General features: G+C 36.5%; 1 pseudogene; it reads right to left on the reverse strand.

Annotated features, from left to right (window-relative positions):
* LOC150018577 (lysosomal Pro-X carboxypeptidase-like) overlaps window positions 1-19,914 on the reverse strand; it is a 33,595-nt pseudogene extending 13,681 nt beyond the window's left edge.
* Between the last annotated feature and the right edge of the window lie 272 nt (window positions 19,915-20,186).

Consider the following 20,186-nt stretch of genomic DNA (forward strand, 5'->3'; position numbering starts at 1 on the left):
AATTGATACTTCTGAGAGGTAAATGAATCATGAGGAGAAATATGTGAAAGCATTCCTCATAGAAATTGGGTTAGAAAACCAATGCAATCAATTTTTTCTAGGTAAATGTACAAATTATATGAAAAAATAGGTATTTAGGTACATTAACTAATATATATGTTTGAAATACAAGCTTAAATTTCCACCACAAATTCTCATCACAGTTTTTTTTTTTTTTTTTAATTCAACTGCAACATAATAACATCATTCCTGGGGGGAAAAAAATCAATCCAAAAATTCCAAAAAGTAGCCCTGGCCAAGTAGCTCGGTTGATTAGTGTTGTCCAGATACACCAAGGCTGTGGATTTGATCCCCGATCAGGGCACATACACAAACCAACCATAAGAGGAACAACAACAACAACAACAAAAATCAATGTTTCTCTCTTTCTCAAATCAAGAAGTGAAAACTTTTTTAAAAAGAGAAAACTTACAGGCAAAATAGGGTCCTTTGTTTTCAACTCTCAGATATACTTCTAAAGTAAACTACACAAGGGGTTGGATTCTCTTAAACAAATAGCCTTTATTATTATTCCCATTTGACAGGACCAGCCCAGATAGGAAACTCTCCATTATTTGCAAAACAAAAAAGCCATCCTAACAGCTGCACAGTAAGCAAACTGCATTTGATTTAAAAGGCCATCTGAATCAGCCTACTGACTTAGCAACAGTGTGTGGAGTTGCTGAGAGACCTAAGATGCACATGGACTTGAATTTCTTGGTCCTAGACAGGCAAAACTTAAACCAGTCACTGGGAAATTTTTTTTAAATAGTAATAATGACTTTCATGAGAGAATGTAGATGCCTGGATAAAATTCCCAACAATGAGCCTCACTTTGCTGGCAACAATTAATTTTTCTGAAAAATTATATTAAACTTATCAGCTCCTCAGGAATTCTCTTTTGGATTATACTTAAGTAACTGAGAATGACCAGTGGGGTAAGATAATATCTTATCAATTGGAGTCCGGGAAAAATTAATCCTTCCAACAAAACCACTATGAACTTTTTTTAATGATGAAATGGAACTACTAATAGCTACTATTTTTTCAAACAAAGTTTGCACAACATCAATGTGACCTGGAAGCCAAGGAGAGTGGACTGGAATGCACACGCATAAACAATGATGGCTTCACTGTACTAGACAGTGGGGGCGGTAAACGCCACTGAGTGAGCCTGTGTACTGTGTGGCCATTACATTCAAAATGACTGAGCGAGTAGAGCAACAAATCTGCATCAAGTTCCAGAGGCAGATTTAACACTGGGTGCACCAGGTGAATGCCCTGGGCCCCAACTTCTGAAGGGCCCTGAAAGTTTACAACTTGTACGTACTTAAAATTGGACATATGAAACCGAACTTGGTGTTATTAGAATAAAGTATAAAGTTGGGGTTTTGTGGGGCCCTTCAGAAGTCGGGGACCAGGACGTGGGCCTGGTGCACCCGCCATTAAATCTGCCTCTGATTAAGCTTGAACATTCCTCTGCAGAAACTATTCAGATGATTCAGAAGGCTGGAGCTATGGGCAATCAATCAGTGATTGGCAGCTTCATCACAACAGCACACCCGCTCATACATCATGTCTCGTGCAGAGCTTTTTGGTAAAAGATCAAATCACCCAGGTGACTCAGCTCCCTCACAGCCCAGATATGGCACCCTAGGACTTCTGGCTTTTCCCAAAACTAAAATCACCTTTGAAAAGGTAGAGACTTCAGACCATCGATGAGATTCATGAAAATACAACACGGCAGCTGATGGCGACTGGAAGAACTGTGTGAGGTCCCAAGGTGCCTGCTTTGAAGGGGACTGAGGTGTCATTGTCCTGTGTACAATGTTTCTTGTATCTTCTTCAATAAATGTCCCTATTTTTCGTAGTATGTGGCTGGATATTTTTAGGACAGAGCTAGTATATTTGGTGATGATTAAATACATGTATTAATGAATGAGGAAATTTACCCATGGTAGCTGAGTGAGACTAAATTGAGATCCAGGTTAGGTGACAAAATCTTGTGGACTCTCTGTTACAGCACAACCCTATCAGTGAAAACTGAGTTCCACTTGGGGAAATTATACATACTGACATGATAGCTCCAACCGAGGGTTCCCAGACTGCTAGGTGATGACTCTGACACATTCAGGCACCTCGCCTGGCCTGAATAATTATAATACACATTCAGGGCTTGGAAAATATTCTGCAGCAACTCTGTATCCTATACATAGGGATTTTTCAAATACTGGCACACCACCTGTCATTCTAGAGAGAGAAAAAGAAGATGAGTCAGAATAGAAATATAAAATTATAGCGTAATAAGACAAAAAAAAAGGCATACAACTTTGATTTGATCATAAAACAATCTTAAGAATGCAACTTGCACTACTTGACAATATCTCTCTTTTGAGTATAATCCCTTTCAGAAATGAGTAAACCTTTTAAATTACTCCCCAAACTATAAAACAAAACAAAAGATATTTGCAGAGCTTGCAAAGTCCTCCCCACTTACTAGTCTAGCTTTATCTCCTGCAGCCTAGCAAAACCATTTCCACCAAACCAAGCTTTTCCCTTCTCTTTGCTTTTTCTCACCTAAATGCCCTTCTTCCACTGTCTGACTTCACTAATGGCTGGCAAACAGAAATTCGTCTTCCACAGTACTCACATGAGGTATCACCAAACCCCATGAGGCCATCATAGCCTATGCTACCAAGTTACAGAGAAGTAAATACTCCCTTCTGTATGTCTTTTCTATGCCCTGTGCCTATTTCCATCAGAGCCCCTGCAACACTGTATAGCAATCGATTGATTCCAGAAAAATAGACATGTATTGTATACAAGATACAGGAAACATTGTACATAGGACAATGATGCCTTAGTCGCCTTCAAAGCAGGCGCCTTGGGACCTCACACAGTTTTCCCAATCGCCATTAGCTGCCCTGTCATATTTTCCTGAATCTCATCAGCCATCTGAAACGCCTTCCCTTTCAAAGGTGATTTTAGTTTCGGGAAAAGCCAGAAGTCACAGGGTGCCAAATCTGGGCTGTAGAGGGGCTGAGTCACCTGGGTGATTTGATGTTTCAGCAAAAAACTCTGCATGAGATGTGATGCATAGTGAGTACGTTGTCATGATGAAGTGGCCCATCACCAGTTGCCCATAACTGGGGCCTTCTGCATCATCTGAATAGTTTCTGTGGAGGAATGCTCAAGCTAAGTGCAAAATTTGATGCAGATTCATTGCTCTACTTAGTCATTTTGAATGTGACAGCCACACAGTACACATGCTCACTCAATGGCATCTATCACTCCCACTGACTAGTACAGTGACATCGTCACTATTCATGTATGTGCATTCCAGTCCACTCTTCTTGGCTGCTGGGTTACATGGATGTTCCACAAACCATTCTTATTATATCAATAATGACTGGAGTTTTTCCAGACAGACTACACACACATATGTGATAAATCAAATATAGCAAAATACTACTTACAAACTTTAGATGATAGTTTTATGGGTATTCACTGTCCACTTATTTCAACTTTTCTGTATTTAAAATTATTGACAATAAAATGTGTGGGGAAATCACAGGCAATAGAATCATAGCTGAACAACAACAAAAATAGCTACTGCCTACGGAGCTCTGAGTTTACAACCATTACATCATGTAATCCTCAAACAATCCTATCAGATGTGTTATCATTCACTATTTTATATGCAGAAATTGAATCTTCGGTTAAATCACTTTATTCAAGACCATCTGGCTAGTAAATGGTAGGACTTAGATTCAACACCAGTCTCTCTGGCCCCCAGATATACATCTGATCCATTATTCTACACAGTCTAGGCTGCAACCCTTTGTAAAACTGCAAAGAGCCCAAAGGCAAAGAAAACATGTTAAGCTTCCTTCCTCTTTTAACACATTCACATGAACTCAGTAATCTGGTCTTTTCGCATTTTATATGAAAAAGATATATATGTAACAGGCAAGTTCTGATTTAAAAAAAGAGATGCATCCAGAAAAGAAGAAGCCTGTAAAATAAGAACTCAGTTGCTGTACTTTTAAGAGATTCTGAGCAGCAGGAGCAACCAGGCCAGGGCTGGGGATATGCCTTTCCATCAGGAAAGGAGGACACTGAGGGAGGAGGTAAGTGCCCACAAGCAAACAGCTCCTCAGCACAGTTCTACCTAAGACCAGCTTTCAGCAACACTTTCCTGGAAAAAAAGGGAAACTTGAAAGGACAGTGAAAAAGAATCATAGAAAGAATTATATGTCTCTCCCCAAATGTATTCAGCACAATATTTCCATGTAATGTTAAATGATACTTTGTGGGAAAAAGCTATGTTTCATAGTCAATTTTAGGAAATAAAATAGCAAATGTGAAATTTTCTTGACTGTAGGATTTCTCTGAGTCTTTAATATTCTTGACTCAATGCAACTATCCCAAAGGGAGATGGAGTACTCATTATTCCCAGTAAGTTTTTGGAAATATTGATTGTGAGAAAAGTCAGAAATTAAGATGTCCAAATAACTGGATATTCTATACCTTAAAGAAGTAACTGTGAAGCCACACACCAGGGTTTAGGGTGCCCACAGGGAAACAGAATTGTGCTAAACTGAGAGCTTCACAAACCTACCAAGCCTAAAATAATAAGGAAATGGTGAGTCAAAAAATACCTAATTGCATAGCACTTTTCTCAGAAAATGTCCCTAACAAATATGCCAATCAGAAATACCCAAGAGGCCCTGGCTGCTGTGGCTCAGTGGATTAAGCATCAGCCTGCGAACCAAGTGTCACTGGTTCGATTTCCAGTCAGGTCACATGACTAGGTTGCACATCAGGTCCCCAGTTGGGGGCGCAAGTGAGAAGCAACCACACAGAGATGTTTCTCTCCCTCTCTTTCTCCTTTACCCTCTCTCTAAAAATAAAAAATAAGTAAACAAACAAATAAATAAATAATTTTTTTAAAAATTAAAAAAAAAAAAAAGAAATACCCAAGAAAACAAGGAAATCAAGAACCTATCACAGAATTTATTAAATTAACTATTTCCAAGAGTTGATCAGCATTCTTTCCTGGAAGTGGACACCAGCAGTGGATTCAGCTCTTTCAAAATGCAGCACAAAACTACAGAGGAGACACAGGGAATGCAGAGAAGATCACTATGTTCAAGCACAGCATGGGAGATGAGGCAGGCAGACGATACAAGCTGGGCACGGGGGACAGGGGTGCTGACTTGTGGCAACAAGTGGCCTCAAACTCTGGAAAAGAACAGTAGCAAGTGAGTGTGACTCACATGTTGGCATCAGATCCCCTCTCAGCGCTAGAACAGAGGGCCTCTGTCAGGCAAAGAAAAGGAGACCCCATGAATAGCCATCTGAAAATAGCGCTTACTGCCACTCCTTAAAAGACACAAGCATGGCTGGGGACCAGCACCCATTGACAATACTTGGGTTTCGGCAGCCCCAGGTATACAAAGAAAAAGTAGATGATGCTCAGAAACTTGGCCTCTGAAGACAGAAATTCTATGTCCATATTAAAGGCAGCCCTGGGCCTGCTGTCCCCTGTGCGGTCAGAGCACCGTTGGAGTGCTCGGTCCAGTTCTGAGCACCACACTTTAAGAAGGACACTGACCAGAATGAGAAAACCCACAGGGGAGCAATCAGGATGGGGAGCTGAATTATAGTTAAAGAAATCCAACTGTTGGTCATTGGTATCATTCTCAACTTTTCATTATACAAATAAGGCCACAATAAATATACTTGGGACTAAATACTTGCATATATCTTTAATTGTTTTCTTGAGATAGATTCCTAGAGGAAGTACCAGTGCAAATAGCATTTCTAAGGCTTTTGCAACATCCTTATCAAATTGCACTATAGAAAGAAAGTACCCACTTATAATGTTATCAATATACTAGGTAGAAAGCCAGAACAATGTCACTTAAAATTTTTTTGCAAAGTATTTGCAAATTTACTAAGAGAATTTTGTTGTTTTAGGTGGTTCTAATGTTCCTTTTTAACTCAGAGACTGTAAGTCCAAGCATAATCCCTCCAGCATAAAAAAACACAATCTCTACATATCTCTATGCATTTTGTTAACAATTTTGGTAGCAAAGAGTAAATAAAGTTTTCCAAAAAAACACTGAAGTTATACTGGCAAAAGCTTAGCACTATCCCATATTTATTTAAAGACTGTAGTAATTCAAAAGGAGATATTCATATACTTTTATTAAGGATCTGTAGTATGCACAAAACATTTATGTAAATGTTAGGTTGAACCCTATGAAAGTGATGTGTTTATAGGTCAAACACAGTCAAATATTGGCATATTTGGTTTAAGGTCATATAATACTTCGGCTTAAGCCTGATTAATTTGCAGACATTACCCACTTGATGAGGGCAAGCACTTAGTTTGTTGATTGTTTACTTGGGGTCTGTGATCTAATCAGACAACAAGAAGAGTTCCTGCCAACCACTTGCGTCCAAAATACTCAACACGAAGTTAGCCCTGTACTATATTTTCTATTTATTTTGTGGACACTAACAAACAGCCTCTTCTAAACAATTTCTACATGAGGCACTGCATAAGGCCATAAATTCAATGATATGGGAGCAGCTGAGGCTGAGGCTGTTAGTACAACTATTGAATGTTCCTTGAGGTCAGGTAATTTCCCTACAATGACCCAGGGAGAAACACATAATGACAGTCCCCATTTCACAGAGGAAGAAACAAGCTCAGAATTTGAAATCCGTGAATGTTAGGTTCTGAACCCAGACTTTGGGCACAAAGTCCTGGTATAACAATCTGTCTCCCTCATATTATATAATAACAATAATAGCTATTATTATTATATAACTAACATAGATTTAGTGTTTTCTATACACCTGGTCCTATTAAATCCTCATAATGACCCTAATAAGCATTACAATTACTATTATCCCCATTTTGAAGATGAGAAAACTAAAACATACACTGGTCAAGAGACTTCAAAGCCACACAGCCAGGAAGTGGCAGAGCTGGGATTCAAACAGAGTCACTCTGAAGCTTCCATTTGTAATTGCTAAGCTACACATACTCAACTTTGAAGCTATAGTCTATGAGGCAAAAATAACATAAGTAGTACCTAAGTATAACTGTAATCTCATGCTTACTTATGTATATATGTCAATTACAGTTGACATTTAATACCATTTTATATTAGTTTCAGGTGTAGAGCATAGTGGTGAAAAACGTATATAATTTACAAAGTGATCCCACAATAAGTCCAATACCCACCTAGCACCATACAAAATTATTACAATATTATTGATTATATTATCTATGCTGTACGTTACATCCTGTGACTATTTTCATACTTAATTTTTATACAAATTTCTTTAATTCTTAGATTGTCTTTATATTTTTCCAAGTTAATTTTTTAGGTGAGAACTTGGTTAGAATGGATTCTGTGGCACTATAAAATCATAAAAAAATTTTATTATACTATAGTAAGAAGAAAACTGTAAAACAGCCATGTGAAGCTCAAGAATCACATGAAATACAGACTTAATTCACTTTCAATTCCCTAGAACAAAGGTAAATAATCAAAAAAAAAAAAATTAAAAAGAGCCTTAGAAGTCTATTTTACTAAGTGTGGTTTTAAGAGTGTGGAAGTCATGGAACTAGCAGAACATTCTGACTTTAGCACCAAACTAATCAGCTCTGCACCAGAATATTTTAGGTCCTGCCCCTTGAGCCCATGAACACCACCAGAGTAAGGAACAATAACAATTTACTTAAAAGTTTTGGGTCTCCCACCTATAAGAATAAGTGTTTGAATAAGAGAAAAGAATGGGAGAGGATGAAAAAATTTATAAGATATAGGAAAGAAGATAGGTTAAAAAAAAAAAAAAAAAAGGACCAATCTCCTGTCAGAGAGTATGGTCCATCCACATTAGAGAAAGGATTAGGCAGATTCGTTCAGCTTTTCTAATAGATTTTCATTCTCTAAGGGTTTAACACCCCTCTTGCACTCACTCACATAATCACATTAGTTTTGTCATTAAAAGCTCCCTCTTCATAGAAAGCACCTAAACCGCTTAAACCACCCAGAGAGGCCGCATACATTATCAGACACGGAAGAGATTTTCCATTTTATGTCTTATTATCTCACATCCTCTATCTGCATGCTCAGAAGGCTAAGTTAAAAGATTGGGTGAGTTAACAGACAAACAAACAAAAAATGATTCCAAAATAGACAAACTGTGATATCCTTTAAAACTGCTCTTTAAGCTGAGAAGAGACCTAGTAGTTTTATGCTGGCAGAGCAGTCCACTGACAGGGGCGTTTTCTATCTCACTTTTCTCCTCTTCCATGTGCTCTATCAGCCAAGTCCATGATTATTTGTGCATTAATGTTGCAGCTTCTATTAATAGTAAACAAGGCAAGGGGAATCTGAGTGTGCAAAGTCCAAAGACAAATTTAAAAGAATGATATCTGAGTTGACATGGAAAATGGCATTCAGTCACTACCTATGGATCCTTCAGAACCATACAAGATCCAGACAGTACTGGAAATCACCTGCTTTTTACCATAACCCAACTGTTTATTATTTTACCATCCTAAGTATGAGGGGGGATATAAAACTCAAACTCACAGACACAGACAACAGTATACTAGTTACCAGAGGGATGTATGGAAGGTGGGGTACTAAAGGGTATAGGGAGCCAAGTATATGGTGATGAAAGATGATTTGACTTGAGGTTGTAGGCACACAATGCAATACAGATCATGTACTAGAAACATACACTAGAAACCTATATAATCTTATTAATCAATGTCATCCCAATAAATTTAATTTAAAAATAAAATAAAATAAAATGGAAGCTTTAAAAGAAACAAAAGAAAAGGATGGCTGTTTGTCAGCCCTTTAAAAAGGAGGAAGTGTATTAGAGGGAGGAGGAGTCCTGGTTAAATGGAACTATCCAAGTGAAAGAGAGGTCCCCAACTGGGTAGTGTTCCAGGGATTAGTGGGTTGGGAGAATACCGAGGGGGCAAGAAAGGAGAAACAGAATGAGCAGTGAGAGAAAGTGATCTGATGCTACAAGTTTGGGAGGGAGACACATAGTGGAATAATTCTGAAATCAGATAGGATGAAACTGAAGACTGATGTAGTCAGTTTCTCAAGCAAGAAGCAAAGAGAGAAGGTTATTTTTGGTGGGGAACAGACAAAAAACAGAATCATAAATATATCATAAGCAATCCAAAATTTCTTAATTTGTCAAAGGAAGGATAAAGTTGGTAAGAAATAATTGAAGAAAATGACAAGAACTAGTCCTGGATAAAAAAAAGTAAACAGCGACTGTGGGACGGATTCAGAGATATCTTGTCTTAAAAATGAACTTGTATAATGTATATATACAAAGATTAAAGATGGGTTGTGCTAAATCAAAAACAGATGACAAAATAAGTGAGATAGACTCCATTCATTTTGAGTGATTATCTAAGAGAGACAAAACTGGAATATTCATTTACATTTAGACTCAACAGAAAAATATCTCAAAAAGAACATTAAAGAAATGAAGAGAAAAACAAAGTTACTGCTCACTGTTCCAAATCATAAACAAACAAACACTTAAAAGCTGTATTTTTCTAGCTTTTTTTCTAAATCAGTGCTGGCAAACTATAGCCCCCAGGCTAAATCCAGCTGAATACCTGTTTTATAAATGTTAAGTATAATTGGAACACAGTCATCCTCATTCATCTATATATTATTTATGGCTACTTTCTTCTTCTTTCTTATGACACCTACAGACTTCAGTAACTGTGACACAACCATTGACCTGCAAAGCCTAAAATATTTACAACCCAGTCCTTTATAGTTTGCCAAACACTGTTCTAAAAAACAAGAGAATTCCCCATGTTTTCACCATCTGACAATTCATTTGTCCTCAGGTGGGCAAAGACACAGCTGCAATTCTCACTTTGTATACAGAGGGCAGAATTAAATCTGATAGTTGTCACACTGTGGCCAGCAATGCTCCCAAACCTTTCAAGTCCTGTCCTACTCGAGTGCAACATGGTGGATCATAGGCTCTAAACAATGGTAGGCCTGAGTTCCAATCCCACATACACCACCTCTTTGCTGAGCTTAAATTTCCTCTCTATAAAACTGATTATACCTCCTTTTCTCACAGTATTTTTGTGGGGAATAAATGAAAGAGTGTCTATGAAAGTGTTTTGTGATAGTAAAATAATGTAAAAGGATAATGCTTTATTAGCACATAGACATACATGGAGACAGATTAGTTCAAATTTAGTTTTTCTCATTATTTTGATTCAGGTTATCTCATGATGAGAGAGATCTGCTCTTTTAATAACTTCGTATTATCAAAATTTAATTCAAGACATATTGACCTCTGGCTTGCTAAGTGCAAGATACCTTGGTCATTCTACTTTTTAGATGAAGAAAAATATCTCTGATAGCAAATGACCTTGTTCCATTGGGGTTACAAAATTTTAAGCAAGATGTACATTTAATAGTTCAAATAGACAGTTATATTAAAAGTGTTTTTGAAACATGGTTCTTGTACCAATCCTATACACGTTTCCAGCACTCGTTCTGGCTGTACAGTCTGTTATATTCTCTAAAAGTAATAACCATCAAGTTGGCCAGCCTTTGTCTTTAAAACTGAGAGGAATGTTCTTTACAAAAGAATTTTTAAGAAGAGCACTACAATAACAAATTTTTGGTATAAAAGAACCATAAAATTTATGGGGTACTGTGTCTTTACACTTTCCAGAGTGTATTCACATCCAATATTTTATCTGATCGTCAGTGCAACCCTATGGAGAATGTAAGTATCATTATCCCATTCAGCAGAAGGAGACATGGAGGCTCTGGAAGAAGAGAGCCCTGTCCAAGATCACACAGCTGGTAAATGGTAGTTCTGGATCATGGACCGAGAGTCAGTGCTCTTTCCACTCCACCCTGCTGAAGATGGATCATCCCTTCATGATGCAGGTAGCACTTAGAATACCTAAGCAGGTGACTGAATCACAGTGCTATGACAGCTGCTGCTACTCATTAAACACTGACTGTGGGTTCCATAGCTCTAGTGTTTCACATACATCACAGAGATTAAATAAGCTGAAAATGCAAAGTGCACAGCACAGGACTTGACACAGTAGTTATTCCATTAACTGAAACTAATGGTCTTATTTCTAATTCATATAACTCTGTAATGTATGCATTTATCTCCGTTATTCAAATGAAGAAACTGAGGTTTGAAACAGTTAGGTAACATGTCCAAGGATGGGTAACCAGAAAGTGACAGAAGCCAGGATTGCAAGCCCCAGTTTGGCGAACTCCAGAGCCCCTTTGTCACTGGGGTTTCATCTGAGACTGAAAGGCAGAGAATGCACACACACACAAAGTGTAAAGTGTGTTATTAAAAATGATGAAAGGACATTTTCTGTTACCTTGATTGGACAAGCAGGCAAAACTGTGAAAAGTTAGACTTGTAAGGGTAATCCACTATTGCCAGATTTACCCGGGTTTCAGAGATCCAATTTTTCAAATGCTAAATGTCCTGAGAATTTGTTAACAGGGTACATAAGAGAAGGCCTTTGGAAAGCCAATGCAAGCCAGTATCTGAAAATAAAATAACAGTGTTGAAACCTAAAAAGCGCTGTTCAACATAAGCTTTTATAGATTCTTCCTTTGGTACTTCTGAAAATTTAATCTTTCATACCAGTGATTTTTAACCTGTTTCATCTCATGGCACACATAAACTAATTACTGTAATTCTGTGGCACACCAAAAATTATACTTTTTTCCTGATCTGACAAAAATAAGATAATTTTTATTTATTCACACTGAATGACCATTGTGTTTGACTGTTGTCTTTTTTTTTTTTTTTTTGACTATCTAAGGGGAAAGAAGTCAGAGCCCCTAACTAAATAGTCAGGTATTGCATGTTTTAAAAATTCTTACTGCATACCAGTGTGCCTGCCACAGCGCACTAGTTAAAAATTGCTGTTCTATACCATTTCTCCAAGAATACTTTTCCAACATCAGTAAGACATATTTAGAACAACTAGATAATCCCATAATAGATAAGCTGCCTATCCTTATGGAGCTTATCAGAATTCATATTTTAAATTATTCCTTGCTTTAAAGATACTGTTGAAATAAACAAACAAACAAATAAGTGGAACACTATAGAGCAATGAAAAGGCATAAACTATAACTAAATAAAACAAATGGATGTGTCTGACAAACATAGCATTAAACAAAAAATATCAGACACACAAAAATACATACTATGCAATTCCAATGACTAAAAAATTCAAGAGCGAGCAAAATTAGTCTATGGTTTTAGAAGTCAGAATAGTGATTAGCTTGGAAATAGTGATTAGCTAGGAGGGAGTGACTGGAAAGGGCACAAGGGCATTTCTGAGGGGACTTCTTAATCTAGAGGATGAATATACTGTATATTTGCTTTGGAAAATTTAGTAAGCTGTATATTTTGATTTGTGTGCTTATCAAAGCATGTTAAACATGTATATTATACTTAAATAAAATGTTTATAGAAAAGGGGGGAAATGTTGAATTTAACAAGTGAAAGGTTGAAAAAAATCATTGATTCCATTCTCTTAATTAAAGTTTAATCATTCTTGTGAGTTGATTAATGGCCACTAAGTATCTGTGGATGCTCTCTGAACAATTTGGGCCTCTTCCTAAAATGTGTATTTATAATTTCCATAAATATAACACAAGGTACTACATCCTCCAACTGCCAGATAGGAGCAAAGACTGCAAGAGCTCTAAATGGTAATAACACAAGGAAGGATAAAAGGGAACAAAGGCAACTCATCAAAGTCAAGTTTTAAACTTGAAACTGATATTGAACAAAAATGGTGACAAAAATCACAGCTCTTAATGAGACAGAAATCTCAGCACAATAGAATGGAACATGTTTTACCCAAAATAAATCTCTAAGTTTGCCTTGACAACCATATAGAAGTTCTCATGTCCAACACAAGTGCATTTACCCAGCCACCATGTGAGGACATTTCACCCTGAACCAGGCTGCAAGCATGCCACCGTAGGAGCCCCCCACAGCAATGAAAGGTTGACTTTTAGTTCCTGGGATTGTCCTTTTCATGTGTTTGATTAACTCTGCAAAATCAGCCAGAGCTTGTTCTGATGCCAGAAAATTCAAGTGTCTAGAATCCAAAAGAAAAATAACAAAGAATATTGGTTATTTGAGTGTGCACATAATAGCAGCTTAGGCATAGCATAGAGCCAGGAAAGAAAAAATAAAAACAGAGTCATATAAGCTTTTCTCCAAATAGACCTTCTAGGCAATTGAGTTTAAATGTCTGGTCAGAGCCATATCAATGCTGATTTAAACTGATTTGAAGTTTATGCAGAGAACATAATGTATTTGGCATTCAAATATAATTTCTATTAAATGCTTTTTTCCAAATACCTTGCTGAGATTGTAGAAACAATAGAAATAAACTGTAAATTATATTTAACAGCAAATGTGATAGAATATAATACTAAGCTTGACAACTGTCATATTATAAATTTTATTTCAAATCTTCCAACATTTAAAATGACTACCACATAGGCAATGGTAAACTAAATTGGGTGGAAAACTGAAGTATGAATCACTCGTAAAAATAAAATTCATTATTCTTTATCAGAAAAAATTTTATGTCTGATATACCAACAACAAACCAAATTAGCCTGCCTCATGTAAACAACTATAAAATTAGAGTAAAAAACAGAAAACCTATGGAGCAATGATTTTCAGGAAGTAAAACAGCAACATGAGACGCTGGTGGCTCAGAGAAGGATATTCATAGAGAAAGGTCCATGATCCTCTCGTTCTCTGTCCAGGGACAATTTTCTCACTGCGATGTAGGGAGGTGAAGCTCCAGCAGTCTTGCTAAGCTAGGGAAGCTAATGAGGTATCTCCCTTTAAAAGGTGAAGCCTAATTCCTCTCTTTTTGTACTTGAGCTAGACTTAGTGACTTGCTTTTAACAAATAGAATGTGATAGAAAAGATATGTGACTTCCTATATTAGGTCATAAAAAGCACTGTACTTTCACCTTGCTCTCTTGCATTGCCAGATTTGAGGGAAGCTAGTCGCCACCCATGAGGCCACTCAAGTAGGCCTTTGGAGAAACCCAGGGGCAGACAAGCTGAAGCCTCTCACTAACATCCAGTACCAGTTTGTCACTCACGTGGACCCTCCATGAGAGGAAAAGGACACCCTGCCCTAGTCAAGCCTTCAGACGACTACAGCACCAGCTGACATTTTAATTTCATGAAATCCCTGGAAACAGAACCACCTAGCTGAGCCACTCTTACTTAATTCCTGTGAGATAATAAATGCCTATTGTTGTTTTAAGCCACCAAGGTGTGAGGAAGTTGGGACATAGTAATAGATAACTGATATAGCTGTATGCCTGTATAAGGCTATCCTATTTGACCTTCATGTTTTGGACTCACCACTCTGACTCCTCCCACGATTTGGCCTGTGCGGAATCACACAGTTCCCCCCGCCCCTATGTATGTCACCTACACCTTTAGCCTCCTGAGTTCTTACCTCCCCTCTCATTGTCTGTCACTATTCTTCAATTTGTTTTTATGACACTTGTATAGTTGAGTGAAATTTTTTTCCAATTCTTGAATAATATTTGTAATATCCCCCAAGTGACTGACAAACTCTGTTAGCACACACAGCGAAGTAGTATATCAAAGAAAGCTCTTAGCTCCATTTTGCTAACAAAGTATGACCCATAGGGACCTAAGAGAGGAGGTTCTGATTCTATCTGCAACAAGCCAGTCTACTTCTCAATGGTTTTAGGACCTGTCATCTCCCCTAATCAGATAATTATGCAAAATAGTAAGCTAAACAATAGATTTCCCATGCAGCCCAACAAACATCAATAAGTTGATCAGCTTTTCATTTATAACACAAGAACTTTTTGTTTATTTGTAATCAAGATAATAAAGCCTCTGAGAACGAAAATTTTAAAACTTAAAGCAGGCAGCTGAGAAAAATAATTGAGCCCAAGATCTTCTAACTCAGAGTTTCCCCAAAATATGGTACGTGCATACTGGTGGTATGTATAATGATCTCAGGTATTACACAAACATTTTAAATTTAATATGTGTTTTAATATAATTTAGAAAAAATAACTAGTACATAAAGCCCTTGGTAAGGTAGTGCTAAGTTTGTAAAGTGAGCTGTTTAAAGAAAAATATTAAGTAAATTATAGTGCAGATGGCAAATCACATAGCCAGAATCACAAGGATATTACAGGAATGACTCAGTTACGGAAAAAGTGTCCTGGTTTACTAGGTATAGTGTCTGTGGCCAAGGCCAGAGCTCCTGTGAGAACAGGAAAGGCCCAAAGGGAATCCAAGTGGCCAGTTGGCCTCACTGAACCATAGGTTATCCTTATTTTAGTAAAAACACCTTATTAAACAAGCATTTCAGTTCCCATTATGTTTTTCCCAATGGCAGACCCAATCATTTAAGTGTATGATTTACTGACATTTTAAAAACAATAAAAGTTCTCTCCACAGTCTCTGTGGCCATAGATTAAGATTTACCTGGAAAGGCTAGCCTCATCACACTGACTTAAAAATGGATCAGCATTAAAAATGATAAGAATATGGTTTTTAAAAGTTTCAATCTGTTCAAATTCATATAAAAGTGAAAGATAAAATACAAATTATTGAAATTTCAGGCAGTTCAAGTTAAAGCTATTATTTCTTTCTTACAGTGGGACTGTAATTAGAAATTTTTCTAAAGTTAAAAAAATCTTTTAAACTTAAAAGTAAAAAGTGTACTTACCTTGAAAGAGCTGGCACCAAAGAGTAGTGACTTTCCATAGTATCTAACAGAAAATTAGTTCTGATTTTATTTACCTCTAATTAAAGAGAAATAGACATCCTAGTGTCTCATTTCTCAGGAACTTATTTTATTATCAGGTAATATATTTAGACCCTCAACACTCCTAAGGAATTATCAGAAACGTGGCAAGTAAGAATACAGGATAACTGGATTCATATCTTTGCTTTCAGTTTATTTCAGTTCAATATGTACTGAGACCTCCTGAATACCAGGCATGATGTCAGACATTGGTAGTGGAGAAAATATGATTTGGTCATCATTTAAGGTCATTAGGAGCTAGGTTTTTGGTACAGTCACATTTTCTAGTCATAGCTCTGGTACATTTCGTGAGTCCTTCTAACTTAAGTTTTGTTAATGGATTTAAGTATTATTATAAAAGATAATAGACAATATGGTAAAGAAAGCAAGCTAACAGCTATATCATTTTTCACTCTCATAAATATAAGAAAATGGTAATACAAGTAAAGCTAAATTAAAACATAGTTAGAACTTTACCTATTCCTATTTGACAATTAAACTTGCATTTTTTTCATTTGCATTAACTTTAATCAGGTTTTATTCATTCATTCATTTAACAAATATTTATTGAACACCTACTTACTATATGCCTAGCAGTCCTGGACTATAAGCATATAATACTCAACAAAGATACAAAAATGTTTGCCTTTGTATTTATATTCCAAAGACCATAATAAAAATAAAATAATTATGTGCCTTAATAGTCCTGTTCCCATTTCCCTCATATTCTTGTTCACTCTAGAAAAAGTTGAAATTTATAAGAAAAATCTTTTAAATTTCAATCGTCCACATATAGTAAGTATTTCATTCGGCTCATGTGTAATTCTTTAAGGCTAAACAGGAAAGCTTATTGGATATCTGTATTTATTCTTTTGTGAACTGCCTATTCATGTTATTTTGCTGTTTTCCTATTGAGTTTATTTTCTTGTTATTTTTTAAAGAACTTCACAATTACGTACTGTGATATTTATATTTGGTCATAACACTGCAATTTTTTTTTCAGTTTATAACAATAAAAGATAAACAAAGCATAGGAACTTTACAAATCTGCAGATATTGTATTGTTACAAAACCAGATAATGTCTACCAGTGTAGAAAAGTACTGATCCACCCTCTTCCTTCCAGTGTTGATCAGCTATTAGGTAACACTGATTAAAAGTTTTATCAGTCTTAAATCCAAAATGATCAACCTATGACAAAAGCAAAGCAGACAAAACACATATTACAAAGAAAAGTAATTAAATGAGATCAACAAAAAAGTAATTAAATTTCTTCTTCCATTAAAATCAAACTATGCTAAAAAGATTACAAAAAAAAAGTAAACTTCATTTGATTTTATTATTAGCCATATTGACACTGTTATTTTCTTTATATTGTAAGATAAAGTAATGTTATTCATGGTCAAGATTTTCAATATAAGAGTAAAGATACAATTATAAAATCAATTTACTACTTTAAAAAACAATAATGGTAAATTTAAATGGGGAATATTGATGTCAATCCATTAATTTTTTTATTTTAATTGAATTTATTGGAATGACACTGGTTAATAAAATTATATAGGCTTCAGGTGCACAATTCTATAATACATTATCTGTATATTATACTATGTGTTTACCACCCAAAGTCAAATCTCCTTCTGTCTCCATTTATCCCCCCTGTCTCTCTTGCAATCAGCATAATGTTGTCTCTCTATGAGTTTTCAGTGGTTTTTTTTTTTTTGCTTAATCCATTCACCTTTTTCACCAAAACCCCCAAAATTGTCAGTCTGTTTTCTGTATCTGAGTCTGTCTATTTTGTAAACGCATTAAATTTTAAAACATAGCTATCTCTTAACATCTGAATTTTTATTACCCAAACGTTCAATATCAAAATTCAAAAACTACTCAGAACACTGACAAGGTCTATAAATATTGTCACCCAGTAACATTGACATTTCAAAGTCCAGGATTCTGGTGTCTAACACCATTTCCCACTAAGAGGAACTAGAGCTTGCTTGTGATTGTCTGACTGACATTTGGGACAAGGAAGCTACGAGATAAATCTATGCATCTTGCTGTTCAAGGAAGCAAGAAGTGCTAAAAAATTAATGGAGTTATGTCTAATAGACATAGAAACAGACTACAAAAGATTATGACTGAGTGAAGTTTTAGTAAATTGAAAATAAAACAAACTAAATGGAAAAAGAATAATTATAGTTGATTAAATAGTCAATTCATGAAAATCCAGAAGTTCATAAGGATACCAAATAAGAGAAAGCAAGGAAAATATTAACTTGCTACCATTTAAGGTGTCTATTAAACCAACTTCTTTGAAACGGCAAATTAAAAAAGTAAAGAACTCAACATTTAACCTTCCTTTTCAACAGAATTGTATTTCACAGTACCATATAGTCCCAGTTGATGAAAGAGTTGTTTAATTAAATGTCAGCTATTGCAGAAGGAATGACAGACCCTGCAAGACTTCCTCGGCCATTTTAAAACAAATGGGTCTCCCAGTACCCAGCTGGAAACACACACACACACACACACACATACACACACACACACACCATGTTTATATTATAGGTCTCAAAATGCAAGTGTCTCAAAACTGCACCTAACTGCATAATTCTCGATGTCCATGATTGTTGCCATATATGGTCCTAAAAATATAAGCTATTCTATTGTAAAGATTGCTTACCTTCAGGAAAATAAGAACTTTGTTTAGGACGGGTATGTATAATAATGATGTCCATGTGCTAAAAAACCCTCCCATTACATGTTAATCCACTCATTCATTCATTCAACAAGCATGTATTGAATGGGTCAACTACTTGTTCTGAGCCAAGTAGTAAGTTAAGCTACAGGATAAAGAGTTGGCTGACCCACAACCCCCGTATCTAACTTAAACTAATTCAACTACACCCACCCAGCCTAAAAATGAAAGAGCAAGAGACAGACAGACTGCTTCCTTCTGCTTCCAGTCAATGAGTCAGTGGTTCTCCACATGAGGTCGCTGGAGGAACAGCATCACCCGGGAACCTGTGAGAAACGCAGATCCTCTGGATGAATCCCAGACCCACTGAAGCAGAAACTTGGAGGGAAAACCCCAGAATCTGTATTTTAACAAGCCTCCAGGTAATGCTCATGTACAGCTAAAATTCTGAGAACCACTGAGAAAGCATAAGCTCAAAAATAAGATATGAATTTTCTTGATTCCTTCCTATCACAAGGATAAAAACTTCCAGCTAGAAAAATGTAGTTTCCAATATCTATTGTCTTAGCACACTAGGGGCATTGTGCCCTCTGCTGTTGACAACTGGGACCCACAGCTACTTCCAGCCCTCTGCTTTAGAATAGATTTTTGTTTTTTGTTTTTTAATTCAATAAATCACAACATGAAAGGGCACAAGGGCCTTAGAAACTATTTGATCTTTGCTGTTCAGCTGAAGAAACTGGGCTCAAAGTTCAAGTGACTTGGTCACAAGTCAGAAGCAGAGCTGGAACTTCTAATTATTTATGGAATTTGGTTTCAACCTATCTGAAGTAAATAATAGTTCTGTAAAAGCAGCACAGGCATGACCTCAAAAAGGAAACACACCACTAGTCACACACAGTAGTTCTTTCAAGAATCTGATCCAAGAAATTTTAACAGATGCCTCTTCCTTTACCATGTGGAGGAGAAAGAGATCCGCGAGATGGGTAAGCAAGATGGTACAAAAAGAACATATTTAAATAAAGTTTATTGTGATGAAAATAACTACTTGGACTTTAAAGCTTGAAAATGAAGTTTACATCAAGAAAAGCCTGTGAAACATTACATCATGTAGACACAGTTTTGGTGGGAATTTGGGAATGGCGGGGGGAGGGGGGGGCAGGGCAGAGTACCTACTGTGTGCCTGGCACCTGGTGGTGCTTTCCACAGATCTCTTCATCATCCTTACAATCACCCTCTGGGGGCACTTTCATTTCACCAGTATTACAGTAAGGATGTTAAAGCTCAAGGAAGATAGGTAACTTGCCCAAGGTAACGTAACTAATAACTAAAAGCCAAACACAATTCTTTCTCATGTGCTTTTGTCCCCTACCCAATCCTACCTCCAACAAACCTGTCTGCTTTGTCAGTGACACAGCACTGACGACAGGGGCTGACTGCAAAGCTCAAATTTTGTCAGGAAACACACGGGTGTCCTCCAGCCATTTACCAATAGTTACACTGGAAAATATGTGGAATATTAGTG

The sequence above is a fragment of the Furipterus horrens genome, unplaced genomic scaffold (genome assembly GCF_987537825.1).
Source record: "Furipterus horrens unplaced genomic scaffold, mFurHor1.1.pri manual_scaffold_2, whole genome shotgun sequence".
NCBI classification, from domain to species: Eukaryota; Metazoa; Chordata; class Mammalia; order Chiroptera; family Furipteridae; genus Furipterus; species Furipterus horrens.